Here is a 16,730-nt window from a genome sequence, read left to right as displayed (position 1 = left end):
CTCTCTCTCTGACCCTCCCCTGCTCACGCTGTCTCTCTCTCTCTCTCTCCTAGAAATAAAAAAAAACATTAAAAAAAATTAAAAAAAAAAAAAAAAGAAAGAGTGTGTGGGAGCCAGTGAGGCAATCATCTTGCTTACAGAGAGGGTGTACAGTGGCTGAATGGGAGATAAGTTGGTACATGGGATAAAGTTGTGAGCATAAACACAGGCAGAGGTATTTAGACTTTAGGTGGTAAACAGGGCCTCAGTAGGCTCTTAAGAATAATGCGACAATACTAATACTTAAGGAATGCTAGTGTGTAAGTTAGCAGGAACGCGAGGCTCCCTCTCGCACTCACCACACCTGATGCGTCACCACAGTTGGTATGGAGCTAAGTGAAAAGCATGCATCTGAGGTTTAGCAATGAAAAGGAAATAAGAGATGAATCAATGGCTACCTACAAGAAGCAATGGAGTCAACCAAAGGTAAATTTGGAAAGGAGAGCGGATTTAGAAGAAAAGTGGGAGTGCAACATTCCTTTTTGAAATCAGCAAATACTTATTGAAAAGAATATTTACTGAGCTTCTAGTCCATGCGGAGCACTGCTGAGTACTGTGATGAATGTAGAGTTCTCTCTCTTCAGGTAGAGGCAGTAATATAGGCACACAAATCTCCATGCACTGGAAGGAGCGTGCTAATGCTGGGCGAGAGAGAAGACGAGTAAAGAACAGAGCATTTCAGTAGTCCGGAAACTTTTTGTTCTCAGGACCCCTCTACAGTTTTAAAAATTATCGAGGACCCCACAGAGCTGTTGTTTATATGTGTTATGTCTATCGATACTTACGTATTTGAAATCAAAATAAAAATTTTAAATATTTACCTATTTTTAAGTAACAGCATTAAAGCTATTACATGTTAACCTAAGTAGCATTTTATGAATAATGTATTCAAAACATGTAGTCATGGGGCACATGGCTGACTCAGTCAGTGGAGAGTGTGACTCTTGATCTCAGGGTTGTGAGTTCAGGCCTTCCGCTGGGTGTAGAGATTACTTAGATATAAAATCTTTTTTTTTTTTTTTTTGAAAGAGAGGGAGTAAGCAAGGGAGAGACAGAGGCAGAGGGAGAGAGAGAGAATGGTAACCAGTTTCCACACTCGGCATGGAGCACAATGCAGGGCTCAATCTCATAACTGTGAGATCATGACCTGAGCAGAAATCAAGAGTCTGTTGCTTAACCAANGCTCTCGCTCTTGCCCTCTCTCTCAAAATAAATAAATAAAAGTAAAAAATAGGTACTAAGAAGAGTTGCTCTGTTTTACATATTTGCACATCTCCTTAATGTCTGGCATATAGAAGACGCCTGTATTCTCGTACATGCCTCTGCCTTTTAGTCAATTGCGATATGTTCTTTGTTTTGAGTATTTGAAGAAAATCTCCTCTCATACAGATATGGAGATGGAGTAGGAAAAGGGAGGAATTCTCAGGCTCCTTGAATGGGTCTTGGAGATCCTCAGGGGTCCTTCACCCATATTTTCAGAATCCTTTTTCTAGATGGTAATCACTCATTAAACCTTCCAGTTAGGTTAACTAGAAGGAATTTTTAGATAACTACCCACACTCCCAACACCAGTGAGGGCTAATAGAAAGGGAGTGGGACTTGTGATAGAGTTTTAAAAAATAATGTCTCCTCAAAAGATACACATGAAGAGAAAGTTGCCCTTCTACCCCTTTCTCTCACCCACCCAGATTCCCATGCAGGAAGCAACCGACATACCAAATTTTTGTCTTTCCTGCCAGAAATATTCAGTGCCTCTATCAGCATATGACATACAACAGCCCCTTGGCAATATTCCTTAGATATTTATTCATATATACATATAAAACATACATTAGTTTATAATCTGCTTATTGTGGATATGTCATAATTGTTTAATTTTCTTTTATTACAAACAATGCTGTAAATAACCTTTGCTCATGAATCTTTATGCACATATCTTTTGCATAAATTATTAGAAACAGAATTTTTGGATCGAAGGGATGTGCATTTTACATTTTGATTGATACTGCCAAACTTGGCCACTATAAAATATTTGTTCCTCGAACCATATACACTTCAATGTATTATGAAATTGTTTTAGCTTTGTCAACCAATAAAAGAAAAAGTGCTACTGCTGAGTCAGATGCTTAACCAACTGAGCCCGCCAGGCCTCACCCCCCTCATTTGTAGAAACTTTATGTAGGAGGGCAATGCTGGAAATGGGCAATTCTGAGGGGCACCTGGGTGGCTCAGATGGTTAAGTAGCCAACTCTTAATTTAGGCTCAGGTCATAATCTCATGGTTGGTCATGAGTTCAAGCCCCGCAATGGACTGTGTTCACAGCATGGAGCCTATTTTGGATCCTCTGTCTCCCTCTCTCTGTCCCTCCCCTGCTCTCTCTCTCTCTCAAATAAATGTTAAAAAAAAAAAAAAAAGGTTAAAAAAATAAAGACATGCATTAAATTTTAATGCTGTTGGAAATGGGAGGTTCTGGCAAGCCTCAAGATACACAGTATGAAGACCAGCAAATACGGGGAATATGCTGAAAGGGCAGGTTAAATGACGTAGAAGACCAGCATTTTCTTTTCTTTTCTTTTTCTAATATTTTTATTTATTTCTAGGAGAGAGAGACAGCGTGAGCAGGGGAGGGTCAGAGAGAGAGGGAGACACAGACTCCGAAATAGGCTCCAGGCTCTGAGCTGGCAGTCAGCACAGAGCCCGACGCGGGGCTCGAACCCACGAACCGCGAGATCATGATCCAAACGAAAGTCGGACGCTTAACCGACTAAGCCACCCAGGCGCCCCAAGACCAGCATTTTCTATTTCACGTATTTTATGGGCCTATGCTTCCTAGGCATTCCTGACTGGCATAGTGATCTCCGTGCTGGAGTTTGCAGGGTAACTCACTGAGGTTCAGGGACAAAATATTAGAACTTGGATTTAAATTTCCTTTTTACTGGGGCACCTGGATGGCTCAATCAGTTGAGCGTCGGATTTCAGCTCAGGTCATGATGGAGTTCGTGGGTTCAAGCCCTGCATCAGGCTCTGTGCTCAGAGCCTGGAGCCTGCTTCGGATTCTGTGTCTCCCTTTCTCTCTCTCTGCCCCCCTCTCAAAAATAAACATTACATTTCTTTTTCACTTAAAAACAGGAAATTTATTTTTACTAATATTCAATTGATAGAATGCCACTTGCATCTTTACTCAGTCCGAAGGTCAGATGGTTACACAAGATGGCGGCTATCCAGGAACAAGAGCAGGAATTCAGGGGTCACTCTTCTGCGTTTGTTCCTTTTTAGCACATTGTGATGGATTGTACAATGGTGAAGAAAAAGATTTACCATCATATCTAGTTGTAACTACACTAACCTCACAAAATGGGTATTGGTGCCCTGCCAAGATCTCTTTCCTGGTCGGTCATTAAACCCATTCCCTGGATGCTGTTGATTCTTGGCTGCTAACAACTCATAGGTATACCCTTCTGCATGCAGGAATTGCCCTGAAATGATAGGAGCCACCTAATCAGAGAGGTGGGGCACTACCGCTGCTCTCCCACCCACACCCCAGGCGACCTGTAGCTGATGACCAAATGTAAGGTTTGCCTCCTTTCCTCAAAGTGAGATGACTTCCTGGTGCCATCCATACCCCAGAGCTCCTTGTGGGATCAGACTAAGGATGAACTGGAACTGAACCCACCGCTTTGCCTATCCCTGTTCTGTTTTCCTTACTGCCTTACAGATTTCATCCTGACACTGCTCTCTCAAAAAATAATCACTGGAATCCTCATCTCAGACTCTGCTTCTTAAGAACCTGGCCTAACACAATAAACATATGATTTTAAAATAGTCATGGGATGCCTGGGTGATGCAGTCGGTTAAGCATCCAACTTCAGCTCAGGTCATGATGTCACAGTTTGTGAGTTTGAGTCCCATGTCAGGCTCTGTGCTGACAGCTCAGAGCCTGGAGCCTGCTTCGGATTCTATGTCTCCCACCCTCTCTGCCCCTCCCCCCACTCACGCTCTGTCTCTGTCTCTCTCTCAAAAATAAGTATTTTTAAATATTTAAAAACAAAAAAACAATAAAATAAAACAGTCACGAAAAGAAGACAAGAATTGAAAAGATCAGTAATACAAAAGCAACGACAAAATGGCAAATAGATTTTTCTCACTTCCAGTACAGTCTCTTGTTAGTCAAAATATGTCATAAAAATGGCAGCTTAATGAGATCTAATAAGTCAGGTAAAAGCAATTATAAATAAGATGATTTGAAATATGGATTTATATTCACTTTTCTAGTAAGTGAATCTTGCCTTAGTGACTAGAATGGTTTGAAATATTAGCTAATAAATAAAACACTGTTAGCAAAGTATTTAAAATCTATGCATCCAGAATATGAAGCTTAAATCTCAGCAGTCTTTCAGTGATGTTTAAAATTATGTTGCCATGCAATACTTTATACAATTTCACATTACATACATTAAGTGATAAATGTTTAGGATTTTAAGATTTCTTTTGAGGTTTCTTAACAATGAAAGACAAAACAAAAAAAGAGCAACAACTAAAAAGAAATCAATTTACCACTACTTAACACACCGTTCCTTCCTACCACAGTTAAATAGTTAAAATAATTTAAAGAATTTTAAAAAGAGAAAAAACATATTCTTATTTTAAAATTTATGTTTATTTATTTAGAGAGATAGAGAGAGCACGAGCAGGGGAGGAGCAGAGCAGTCTGCACTGTCCGTGCAGAGCCTGATGTGGGGCCTGAACTCAAGAACCATGAGATTGTGACCTAAGTCGAAATCAACAGTCCGACACTTAACTGACTGAGACACCCAGGCACCCCTAAAACAATTCTTTTAGGTAACATACACTAAAAAAATATGAATAGAAAATGTTGTGGAAAGTTGAAGAAACAAGTATTAGAACAAATTATGCAGTGTGAGAGGTCCCTATTAATTTGGATGAAAAGAAAAGTGTTTCTAATATGTCTCAGTTTACGTATGTTACTCAATTCTGAGTCAATAATGAAACATTGAAAGAACTTTTTCTTAAGCCATTAAAAGAAAGCTATCCCAGAGAGATTATGTTTTTAATAATAAATGACTTCTTTAATTAAAATTTTTCATGAGAAAACAAAACTGACTTTTTTAGTGGGACAACTGGCTTCACTAGAATAAATGAATTTTCTGGAATATGGTTACAGTGCTATGACACATGTGAAATTAAATCATGGGATTAATCATTGGCAGGATATAAAGCAAGAAAGTTGGAGTCAGACTATACAAACTTCCGCAGGATGTCATCAATGTAGTTATTTAAAAATTTTTTTTATGTTTGTTTATTTTTGAGAGACAGAGACAGAATGCAAGCGGGGGAGGGGCAGAGAGAGAGGCAGACACAGATCTGAAGCAGGCTCCAGGCTCTGAGCTGTCAGCACAGAGCCCAAAGCAGGGTTTGAACTCACAAAACCGTGAGATCATGACCTGAGCCAAAGTTGGATGCTTAACTGACTGAGCCACCTGTCTATTTATTTTTATTTTTAAAAAAAAGTTTATTTTGAGAAAGAGAGAGAGAGCAAGAACATGTAGGGTGGGCGGAGAGAGAAGACAGCATCCTCTGCGCTGTCAGTACAGAGCCCCATGCAGGGCTCAAACCCATGTACCCTGAGCCAAAGTCGGACGCTTAACGTACTGAGCCACCCCGCCATCCCTCATCAATCTAGTTATTTTAATAAAAACAAGACTTTAAAATTTTAATGTAGACTTTTTATTTTAAGATTTTATTTTTAAGTAATCTCAACCCTACATGATGCTTGAATTCAACAACTCCAAGATCAAGAGTTACATGCTATACCAGCTGAGCTAGCCAGGTGCCCTGATAGTGTAGATTCTTTCTAATACTTTTTAGTTATATGTAGAATGAGTATAAAAATTTTTCTTATAGTGGGAGAGTTTCACTGATCTGTCTGTGGCAAAATACTTAATAGAGTTGCCAAAGTGAAGAAAAATTACACACTTTCTTTTTACAAAAAGGGAAGAGCTTCAAATTTCCTGCCTTTCTTGTGCTGACAAGTGGCTTTCTGTAAAATGCAATGTTGGCAAATATTTTGGGGAACAAAAAAGGAACACTTGATCTGATTATTTCAGGTAACAGTGATCTTTTAACAATGAATGGAAATGTGATTTCTAATCAAGAGAAGGTATAATTTGAAAACACACGCTTGGAAATGTTTCTATTATTGATTGTGTGAATTTATTGCTAAAGATATAAGTTTTTCACCTATAAAAATTGAAGTACACTGAAATTAGAAATGATTGTCAAACTTACTTGAAAATTTACTAAATGAAGAGTTACAGTATTTTTAATCTATTTGTTAGATATAAAAAAGCAACATCTGATGTTAGGGAAGATGGATATTTCTGTGGAATTTCACAAAAATCTCCATAATTAGGATATAGGATTAAAATTTGAGTATTCTTTTTTTGTATTACTTCCCTTTGAGTCTTACTACCTTTTTAAAAAAATTGTTATTTTGAGATAGAGAGCACCAGTGGGGGAGGAGAAAAGAGAGAGAGCAAGAGAGGATCCCAAGCAGCATGGAGCCCCACATGGGGCTTGATCCCATGAACCATGACACTTAACCCACAGAGCCACTCAGGTGCCCTCAAGTATCTTTATATCCAAGATGTTCAACCAAGAGTGTCAAAAATAATGAAATTATTAATATTTTTGGTGAGAGCAAAATATTTAAGAATCATTAATAAATAAAAATTTTTTAGAGATCTCATTCTATAAAAATTCTTTTTCTATGTGTATTTTATAATATAAAAAACATCACTGTAATCCATATAGGTGAGTTATTAATTAAGGATTGGGAATAGACACTTGAACTTCTTATGATGAATGTATAGTCAAAATTTGGTGGCCAAGGGTTTTGTGAATACTAGGTACTACATTGACAGAATGCTTTTTATTCTTTTTTCTTCTTTGTCCAGGATTTTATTTAAATTCAGGCTAGTTAACAAATAGTACAGTATTGGTTTCAGGAGTAAAAGAATGCTTTTTGTTCTTTAATGAAACTCTCCACCCTGATAGAATTAAGTATTTTAATTGGATTCTAAAATAGGTGCAAATTCAAGATGTAAGAATGAAATTTAACTTTCTTTTTTTTTTAATGTTTATTTTTGAGAGAGAGAAAGAGAGACAGAGCGTGAGCAGGGGAGGGGAAGAGAGAGAGGGAGACACAGAATCCAAAGCAGGCTCCAGGCTCTGAGCTGTCTGCACAGAGCCCAATGCGGGGCTCAAACCCACAAACCGTGAGATCATGACCTGAGCCGAAGTGGGATGCTCAACCAACTGAGCCACCCAGGCACCCCAGAAAATATAACTTTCAAGGTTTTTCATGTCCAAACAATCTGAAATCATGCCTGGAGTGATGTAGTGTGTGGAACTCAAGCATCCTTTCTGTAATGGGAGAGTTATGTCAATAGAGCAAACATATAAACCAGCCTGCTGCATGGTAGGTTGATATCTGCCTTACTTGTTGATTATAGAGAGCCAAAAGAGATGGTCCACACATGAGCCCTGGCCTTTCACACATTAATTCTACTCAATACAGAAAGGTGATTCAACAGACGTCATAGTCTCACCATTTCACCAAATAGATAGATCACTCTTGCGTTCACAGAGGTGGAGAGAAGACAGAGGCATCTCCCCTAAAACTTCCTAAAGAATGGAAGCTTTGGCAGACATCCTTTCTTATCTTATTGGCTGAGGCAAAAATGTATAAGAATGAATGAGTTCCCTCAAAAACAAGCAAAATTCTAAAGGCAGCTGATGACAAATTTAATACTCAGAAATGAATAGTTCTCCCATAAATAGAAAAGATCCAGTCAGAACATAAAGTGAATAAGAGATCCCATATGCCCTTTAAAAGATTATGTACTCGGGGACAAAGCTAAGAAATGTGCTGGGCCTGTGCGAAGCTACCTGGAGGATTTTGAAGATGATTTGAGTATGTGTTGCAGTCAGTGCAGTTGTCATTTCTTCCAGGAAGACTGCCTAGATCCCCTGGGTTATATCAAACCACATAATGTAAATCCACCATAAAACCATGTACCTTTTGCTTAAAGCTTGGCAATTTTATGTTTATATGTGCAACGGTTGGCTTAATCTCTGTTTCCTCTTCTGGATTTCACAATATCTGTAAAAACAGATATATTGCTTTAGTTACATTTACATCTCCAGTGCCTAGTATAGCTCCTGGTGTAATAGGCACTCCATAAATGTTTCTTGAGTGAGTGATAAATGAATGACCAAGGTTGAAAGACCTATATTGAATTATATAAAATTCTGTAAATTTTATATAATTTTTAATTGTATAGAAAGACTTAATATTGTAAAAAGTGTTACTCTACATAAATTAATCTATACCTTGGATATAATAACAATCAGAATATGGGCAGCATTATGTTTTGAAAACTGACAAAGTGTTAGAATTCATCTAGATTCTGGAGACAGGTGATGGAGATAGTGGCACAATAATGTAAGTGTGCACAATGAAATTGTACACTTACAAATGGTTAAAATGGTAGTTGCCTGGTGGGCGCTCTGTTGATTAAGCATCTGACTTTGGCTCAGGTCATGATCTCACAGTTCCCACATGGCTCTGTGCTGACAGCTCAGAGCCTGGAACCTACTTCAGATTCTGTATCTCCCTCCCTCTCTGCCTTTCTCTCGCTCATGCTCTGTTTCTCTCTCTCTCTCAAAAATAAATAAACATTTTTAAAAATGGTTAAAATAGTACATTTTATGTATATTTTACCACAGTAAAAAAAAAATCTGACCAAAAAAATTCATCTAGAAATATGAGAATAGACAGAAAAAAACTTTTAAAAATTATTTTATTTTAGAGAGCGAGCACAATAAATTATTTTATTTTAGAGAGAGAGCACAAGCCGAGGAGAGGTCCAGAGGGAGAGAGAGAGAGAGAGAGAGAGAGAGAGAGAATCGTAAGCTGACTCCATGCTCAGCACAGAGTCCCATGCAAGGCTTGATCCCATGAACAGTGAGATCATGATCTGAGCCAAAATCAAGAGTTGAACATTCAACCAATTGAGCCACCCAGGTGCCTTGACAGAGGAAAAAAAAAAAACCCTTTTTAAAACAGAACATTAATAGAGGAATAATTAATCTTTCTAGAAATTAAAACGTATTGTAAAGGTGCAGTACTGGAAACCCTTTGCAACCAGATAGACAAATCATTGAAGCTGAGTAAAGACTCCAGAAAAAGACTAATATTTATATGGGAATTTATTACAAGATAAAGATAACATTTCAAAATGAGTAAAGGAGTGACTTATTCAACAATACTTTTGGGTAAATAAGATAGCCAATAAAAAAGAGACTGAATTTGAATTAGGTCACTTCTTTGGAAAAATTAGGTTACTAACATTCATGGTAAAACAAAAAAAGAAAAAACCTTGAATGATACAAAAGTATATACATTAAGAAGTGAATTACCCTTCCACTCTCTCCCTATTTCTTTTCCCAAAGCTGATCCCTAAAACCAGTTTCTTGGGTATCTTTTCAAAGATCTCATATGCCATTTATGTATATATTATCTGTTTTTTTTTTAAGTTTGTTTGTTTATTTATTTTGAGAGAGAGAGTAGGGGAGGGGCAGAGGGGGTGGAGAGAAAGAATCCCAAGCGGGCCGAAATCAAGAATTGGACGCTTAACCGACTGAGCCACCCAGGCACCCCATATATTATCTGTTTTTGGTAAATATATGGGAACATACTTTTCTTCCCTTTGCTTTTTTTTTTTTTTCGACTTGGAAATAGGTTGGAGTTATTCCATATTCATGTGTATATAGTTGCTGCCATTTTCTGTTTTTGGCTTCATAAAATAGTTCTTTGGAATAATGTATATATATTCATCATGTGTAAGTGACAGAAAGGGTTACTATGCAAAGAGCTCTCACAGATCAGTAAGACAAAAGCCTAAAATAAAATGGACAAAGACATGAATATATAACACAGGGGAAAAAATAAACATTTGGAGAAATGCTTAAACTTATAAATAAGGGCAAAGTGCAACAATAAAATTCATTTTAAGAATGAAGCATTTTTTACTCAGAGTGAAATATGGAAAAGTTCAATAATATCCAGCCAGTATATTGATGATGAATAGGGAAGCAGGGACTCTCATATACCATAAATGGCATTATCAATTAATATAATGTGTCTTGAGGGCAATCAGACAACATCTATGATCACGAAGAAATCCACAAGGTTTATTCATTAATTCCACTTCATATAAATGTATAAAAATGTATTTATAGGAATGGTCACTGTATCAGTAATTTTTTAAAACCTGGCAATATCTTAAAAGTACAAATAGCTAAATTATGCTACAAGAGTATAATAAAATACAACCATTAAAATTAAGTAGATCCTTCATCATACACATTTTTAAATGAAGAAAACTGTACAGACCATATATACAGCTCATTTTTATTTAAATTAACTTTTAAAAGGAAATATATGCCAGTATATACACTTTTAAAAGTCTGAAGAAGGACTGGTCAACAATAGTTACCTCAGAGCAGTGAGTCTTTCAGAAGGGGAGAGTTATGTTTCCTTTTATATCTGTTTTGTTTTAATTTTTTATGTAACTACGAGCGAGTTTTATTCATTCATGATAAAGTTATTAAAATGTCAGCGCACTGAAATAACTATATAAAATGGCTACTTTAAATGTTATATCCCCATCAGAAAGCTTTGCTGCATCCTCCTTTTAGAAAAAGCAGCCTTCGAGCTCTGAGAACAGGGTGTCTATAAAGATTGCAATAGCACATGAAAACTTGCCGGTCTAGATACTGGCTGTGAGGGTAGATTAGACTCCATTGTTTAAGGAAAATTAAAGTGTAACGACAAAATCTTGTTAATATTTATTTGTAAATTTAAAAAGATTCTCATCTGGGACGCCTGAGTGGCTCAGTCAGTTAAGTGTCTAACTCTTGAACTCGGCCCAGGGCGTGATCTTAGGATCGTGGGATTGAGCCCCACATCAGGCTTTGCACTGAGCGTGGAGCCTGCTTAAGATTCTCTGCATTTCTACCTCCTTTCTCCCCCATCCCCTGCTAATGTTCTCTCTCTTTCTCTCTCTCTCTCTTTCTCTCTCTAAGATAAAAATAAATAAATAATAAAAAGATTTTAGTCAAAAAGAACTTTTTTTTAACACTCAACTGATTTTTTAAAAAGCTAATCAAATGGTTCATCTCAAAGCATTCTGGTTAATTTTGTTTGACATTTAGCTATAAATCAGTACACTTTAAAGTATAGATAATATAAAAATGTGCAAACTACTCTGATTAGTTTAGGACATCTCTATCAAGGATAGTGAAAGTAAGTTGTTAATGTTACTTCTTGATTTTGTAAACCTCCAAGATATTGTTTCGAATAGCTGCAAAGAAAAGTTCTTTCTCTCAAAAAAATATCCTTTTTTGTTTTTACCCTTATGTAGTTACACATATTACTAAGTTTTCAAAATATCGATGCAATTTTGTTCTAGTGAGAACCCACTCTTCATAAGATAAAAATATTCAGAATACTATCCTAGAAACACCACATACAGAAATAGGACAAAATTTTATTTTAAGAAATGCCAGCCTGTATCCTCAGAATTTGTATTGAATGCTTACGTGAAGCATTTATATATTGAGAACCTTGAAGAAAGTAGTATATGCAGGTTAAGGTTTCACCATTATAACTAACCATACAGTTGCTAGGTAAATAATGTTGAAAATTACCACTAATGCATTAGTCATGCTCTCTTTTGGACACAGGAGAAAGAAAGTCTATGTAAGTCTGGCAATGAAGACGAATTTCCAGTCTGGTGATATATAGTACCTTTTATAGCTGGAACTGATCCTTGTTAACAATTGGGAAGTCTTCATCTTCTTGTTATTGTTTTAGACCTGGAAAAATGTTTCCTATGTCTGCTCAGTCCTTAAATCCTTAATCAGATGAGATTTTTTTTTTTATTGGGAGTCTTAAACTCCAATAGCAGGTATGCACTTCTCTCCAATTGTTTTATGGTTTTATAATTCTTAGGGTACTGATTTGTGGGATTTTTCCCCCCCTGCAGTAGAAATGTCTTTAAAGTGAAGCATTTTAGTTCAGAACTTGAAGAAAGGCTTGCAATGGCAGAAAATAAAGTGCTGATTTGAAGAACCTGGATAAATCTAGGCAGACATCAGAAATTTCAGTTTGTTCAATTTGTTCTAGAAGAAACTGAAATTTCTATTATTGAATGCATTAGAAGTAGGCTTATATGAACTTTTGTAAACATTTTTCCTTTCTCCTTTCTTTCAAACTTAACTATGCTTTCTAAGGATTATTATTTCTGAGGCAGGAGAAATTATTGTTTTGTAATTACATTTTTCAAGAAAATTCTATCAATTTAAATGTTGATAAATGTTTGAAGGTTGTCTAAAACATGGTAGTTTATGCTACTGCACAATTATTAGTAAACATTAGTGATTTTCATTGTACTAATTGAAATGTAGATTTAAAAAAGATTTTATTTTTAAGTAATCTCTGTACACAGTGTGGTGCTCAAACTTACAACCATGACTTAAGAGTTCTGTGTTCTACCTACTGAGCCAGGCAGGTGCCCCCAAAATATAGATTTAAAAAAGAAACAATGATGCACCTGCATTTTACTGGTAGTAATGAATTTAAGACACTTTGGAAAATTTTTAAGTGAATTATAAGTATGTCAAAGACATGAATTTAAAGCAATCATAAACACTATCAATCATTTCAGAGTTATATGATAATCAAACACATTATCTGGAGATTCATAGAAGTAACAAGACAAGGCAAAATTCAGAAGGAGAAACAAAGATGTCACTCTTAAAGTTGTTATTTAAAAAATGCTTTGAGGGGTGCCTGGGTGGCTTAGTCAGTTAGGCGTCCGACTTTCGCTTAGGTCATGATCTCGCGGTTCGTGGGTTCGGGCCCCGCGTCGGGCTCTGTGCTGACTGCCAGCTCAGAGCCTGGAGCCTGTTTCAGTCTGTGACTCCCTCTCTCTCTGACCCTCCCCTGCTCATGCTGTCTCTCTCTCTCCTAGAAATAAATAAAACATAAAAAAAAAAGCTTTGAAATTGATGGTGCAGATATCTGTTAAACTCACAGTATAATTTTTATTAGAACTCTTGATCACTAAAGGGCGTTTCCAATTTTCTGTTGAAAAAACACTGAAAAATAAATGTTCCTGGACAGTTTTGCAAATGTGAATTACACAGTTATTGATCTGCATGGTGGGGTTCCGTCTTAGACCTTCTTTCCTGGCATACATAGTGTTGGCAGTTGTTTCTGGCCTCATGCCCATAGCACAATTGACCAGTGGAAGTAACCAGGACCAAATCACAGTCAAAGAGAAAGTAAGAGAGCCTTGGATAGTGAGGGCAGTTTCAGCTGAGTCAGTTCTATGACTTGTAAATGCTGGCTAGATAATCTATTTTCTAACACTGAAACTTCTAATCTGAAGAAGCCAGATTTTAATCATTTTAGGTAAAGACCTTAGATAATCACAAGATTGAAAGGTAAGAGAAACATGCTTTTAAATGGATCTTTTTAAAGGATCTGATTATTTTGAAATGAGTATGTTTATTTTTTTTTAACTTTTATTTATTTCTGTGTGTGAGAGAGAGAGATAGAGACAGAGTGTAAGCAGGGGAGGGGCAGAGAGAGAGGGAGACACAGAATCTGAAGTAGGTCCAGGCTCTGAGCTGTCAGCACAGAGCCCAAAGTGGGGCTCAAACTAATGAACCTCAAGAGATGACCTGAGCCAAAGCCGGATGCTTAACCAGCTGAGCCACCCAGGTGCCCCAGTATAATGTTTAATAGAGCAATAAAATAGATGTACAAATAAACTGTTGTAAAAAGGAAGATTTTTGGAAGGACATGGTGTAAATGGGCAGTGAGTCAAAAATACAAAACTGTTCCTTACAGATGTAAAAAATTATTGTATGCATGAAGGCACCTGGGTGGCTCAGTCAGTTGATCATCTGACATCAGCTCAGGTCATGATCTCATGGTTTGTGAGTTCAAGCCCCACGTCAGTCTCTAGGTGCTGACAGCTCAGAGCCTGAAGCCTGCTTCAGGTTCTGTGTCTCCTCTCTCTACCCCCGCCCCCCCCGGGCTTGTGCTCTATCTTTCTTTCTGAAAAATGAATAAACATTAAAAACAGTTTTTTTTTTTTTTAAATTATTGTATTCAGTTTTAGTGTATCAGGACTTGGGCCAGGGTGCCTCAGACGTCTGAATTCAAGCCATAGGGAATTAGGGACAGGGAGTTAGAGAGAGGAAGTTCTCTCACTTGTGAGGATTGCCGGCCCCCAGGATTGCCGGCCCCCAATGTGAGTAATCATCTTTCCTCCAGCTCAGAGCTTGCTTTCTTTTTTCTCCAGAGCTTTCTTAATAGACCACAGCTGGCCAATAGACCACACTATTCTTAAAAGACTTTTAGTTGGCTCTCACCCCTGGACAGGGTTGGGCAGTACAGAATCTAGGTCAGGCAGACCAAGTGCATTACTAACTTAATAACTATGTGGCTCATTTAATAAGAAAATGCTGTTTGATACAATAACTGGAGTGGGCATCCAAATCATCTGGTGGGCTTGTTAAGCAAATTGCTGGGTCCTGGTCCCCCAGTTTTTGATTCAGAAAGTCTGAGATGGGACCCAGGAGCTTGCCTTTCTACCAAGTTCCCAGGTGATGCTGATGCTACGGGTCGGGACTGCACGTTGAGAATCACAGTTGAGGTAGTTGAGCTGAACCCTTCGATGTGGTCCCCTTCCCCTCAATGTGGTTCCCTATCCCTCGATGTGGTTCCCTAGTGTTTTCTCTTTGTTTGACAAGTGTAAGCTTAATGATTAATGGCACTAAGTATTGCTTCAGATCAGGTGCTACAAAGCCATTTGAAGGATATTGTTAGCTTTTGACTTTACATTCTTACTCAGATACAACCTAATCTTAGATTTTATGTAGATTTTTAAAAACTGTATGTAATAAAATCAGTTCTAGCATGTACTATCTACTAATTCCACAAATCTGTAAACCCCAGAAATGTATTTACTGCCTCATTTCCCAATTCCTTTTTACCCTTTCAAATAATTTAATCATTCATTAAAATCTGCCTACTTGCCCCTACCACATAGCCACATATACACTGTTGGTCTCTTTGTTCTTCTAGTAACTCTCTCCTCCTTTCCAGTCTGCATTTTAGTGTTTCTTTCATTGGCTTCCTATCTTCTATCTCCTCTTTCAGTTGCCTTCGCAAGACATCATTTATTGACTGTAGCATTCTGTTAAAAAATGGTGTCCAAAGTGCTGTCACTAGGTTCCCAAACCAGGGCTTAATACTCAATCTAATTACAGTTTGAATCTCCCTCAGAAATCTGGCCTCAAGCAGTCAGTCAGGAAATTTTTCTTTATACCAGCGCCACTGAGTCTGTCACCTGGGTCCTCTCCATTCCCCAAAGAAAGATGAGGTCATCTGAATAAGACACCTTGCTTTTTCCCCTAGCAAACAGCCTCCTCTGGAATAATCCTTTTGTTTTGTTAATTGTTTTCTTGCCCCCATCCTCCATCTATAAAAACCTTCTATTTTGTACAACTCCTTGGAGTACCTCTCTACTTACTAGATGGGGTGCTGCCCAATTCATGAATCATTTAACAAACCCAGTGAGATCTTCATATTTACTTGGTTGAATCTTGTTATTTAACAACTCCCATCAACAGAATTTAAATAATTCTTCACAGCATAGCTTTTGCAAAATACTTAGTTGATTGGTGTTTGTCCTTGAGATGAAATATATGTTGTGAAGATTGTTCTAGAAGCAATTTTATCTATTTTCATAGGTTTAGGTTTCACTGGATCAAACATGGCCTGTAGCCCACTATTTCTAGATATTCAGTTAAATGAGATAATTAATTACTTTTATTTTTAAAAACCATTTTGACCAAGGTTTCTTTTACTTCTTTTCACGTGCTTCAAGTTCTATATTGTGCACATACATTTCTTTGAATACATATTTAGTGAATTAGAAATAAACTCCAAAGACTAGCATATCTGTGTAAAATATGTTAATTAGTCTGCATGCCTCCTTTACAGTTCATTTGCAAGATGTTATTTTGCAATATATTGGGTTGGAACTGATAAAACATTGAGAATTGGTTGGAATTCATATTTGAGGCTTAATGTTATTCAGTCTTATCAGTGTAATTATGCGGAATAAAAAAAAAAAACTTGTAATAGCCCAAGGAATGTAGTCTCCAATTGATTTAACGTGGTTAGGTACAGCATACAGTCCTTACAAGCAATAAAACATTGTCTCATTTTAGCAAAAACTTAGAGGAATAGTAACAAAAGAAAAGTGTAAGGACTACAAGAAATTATTGGCCATGAAGAACAATATTAACAGATCTGTTACCTTTTAATTCTTGCTATTAATTTTTTTAAATAAACCATACATTTTTATTTAAATATAGCAAAAAATTTAAATATAAAAATTAATGTAAATAGCAGTAAACATCCATTTAAAATGCTAGTTACAAAATGTCCAGTATAGCACTTTGTAACATTCTCGTATAAATTGCTGAAGGTATTAACAGCAAGGAGCCAAAATAGATGATTAAGA

This window comes from Crocuta crocuta, unplaced genomic scaffold (assembly GCF_008692635.1).
Source record: "Crocuta crocuta isolate KB4526 unplaced genomic scaffold, BGI_CrCroc_1.0 scaffold55, whole genome shotgun sequence".
NCBI classification, from domain to species: domain Eukaryota; kingdom Metazoa; phylum Chordata; class Mammalia; order Carnivora; family Hyaenidae; genus Crocuta; species Crocuta crocuta.
This window is presented reverse-complemented; position numbering follows the sequence as displayed.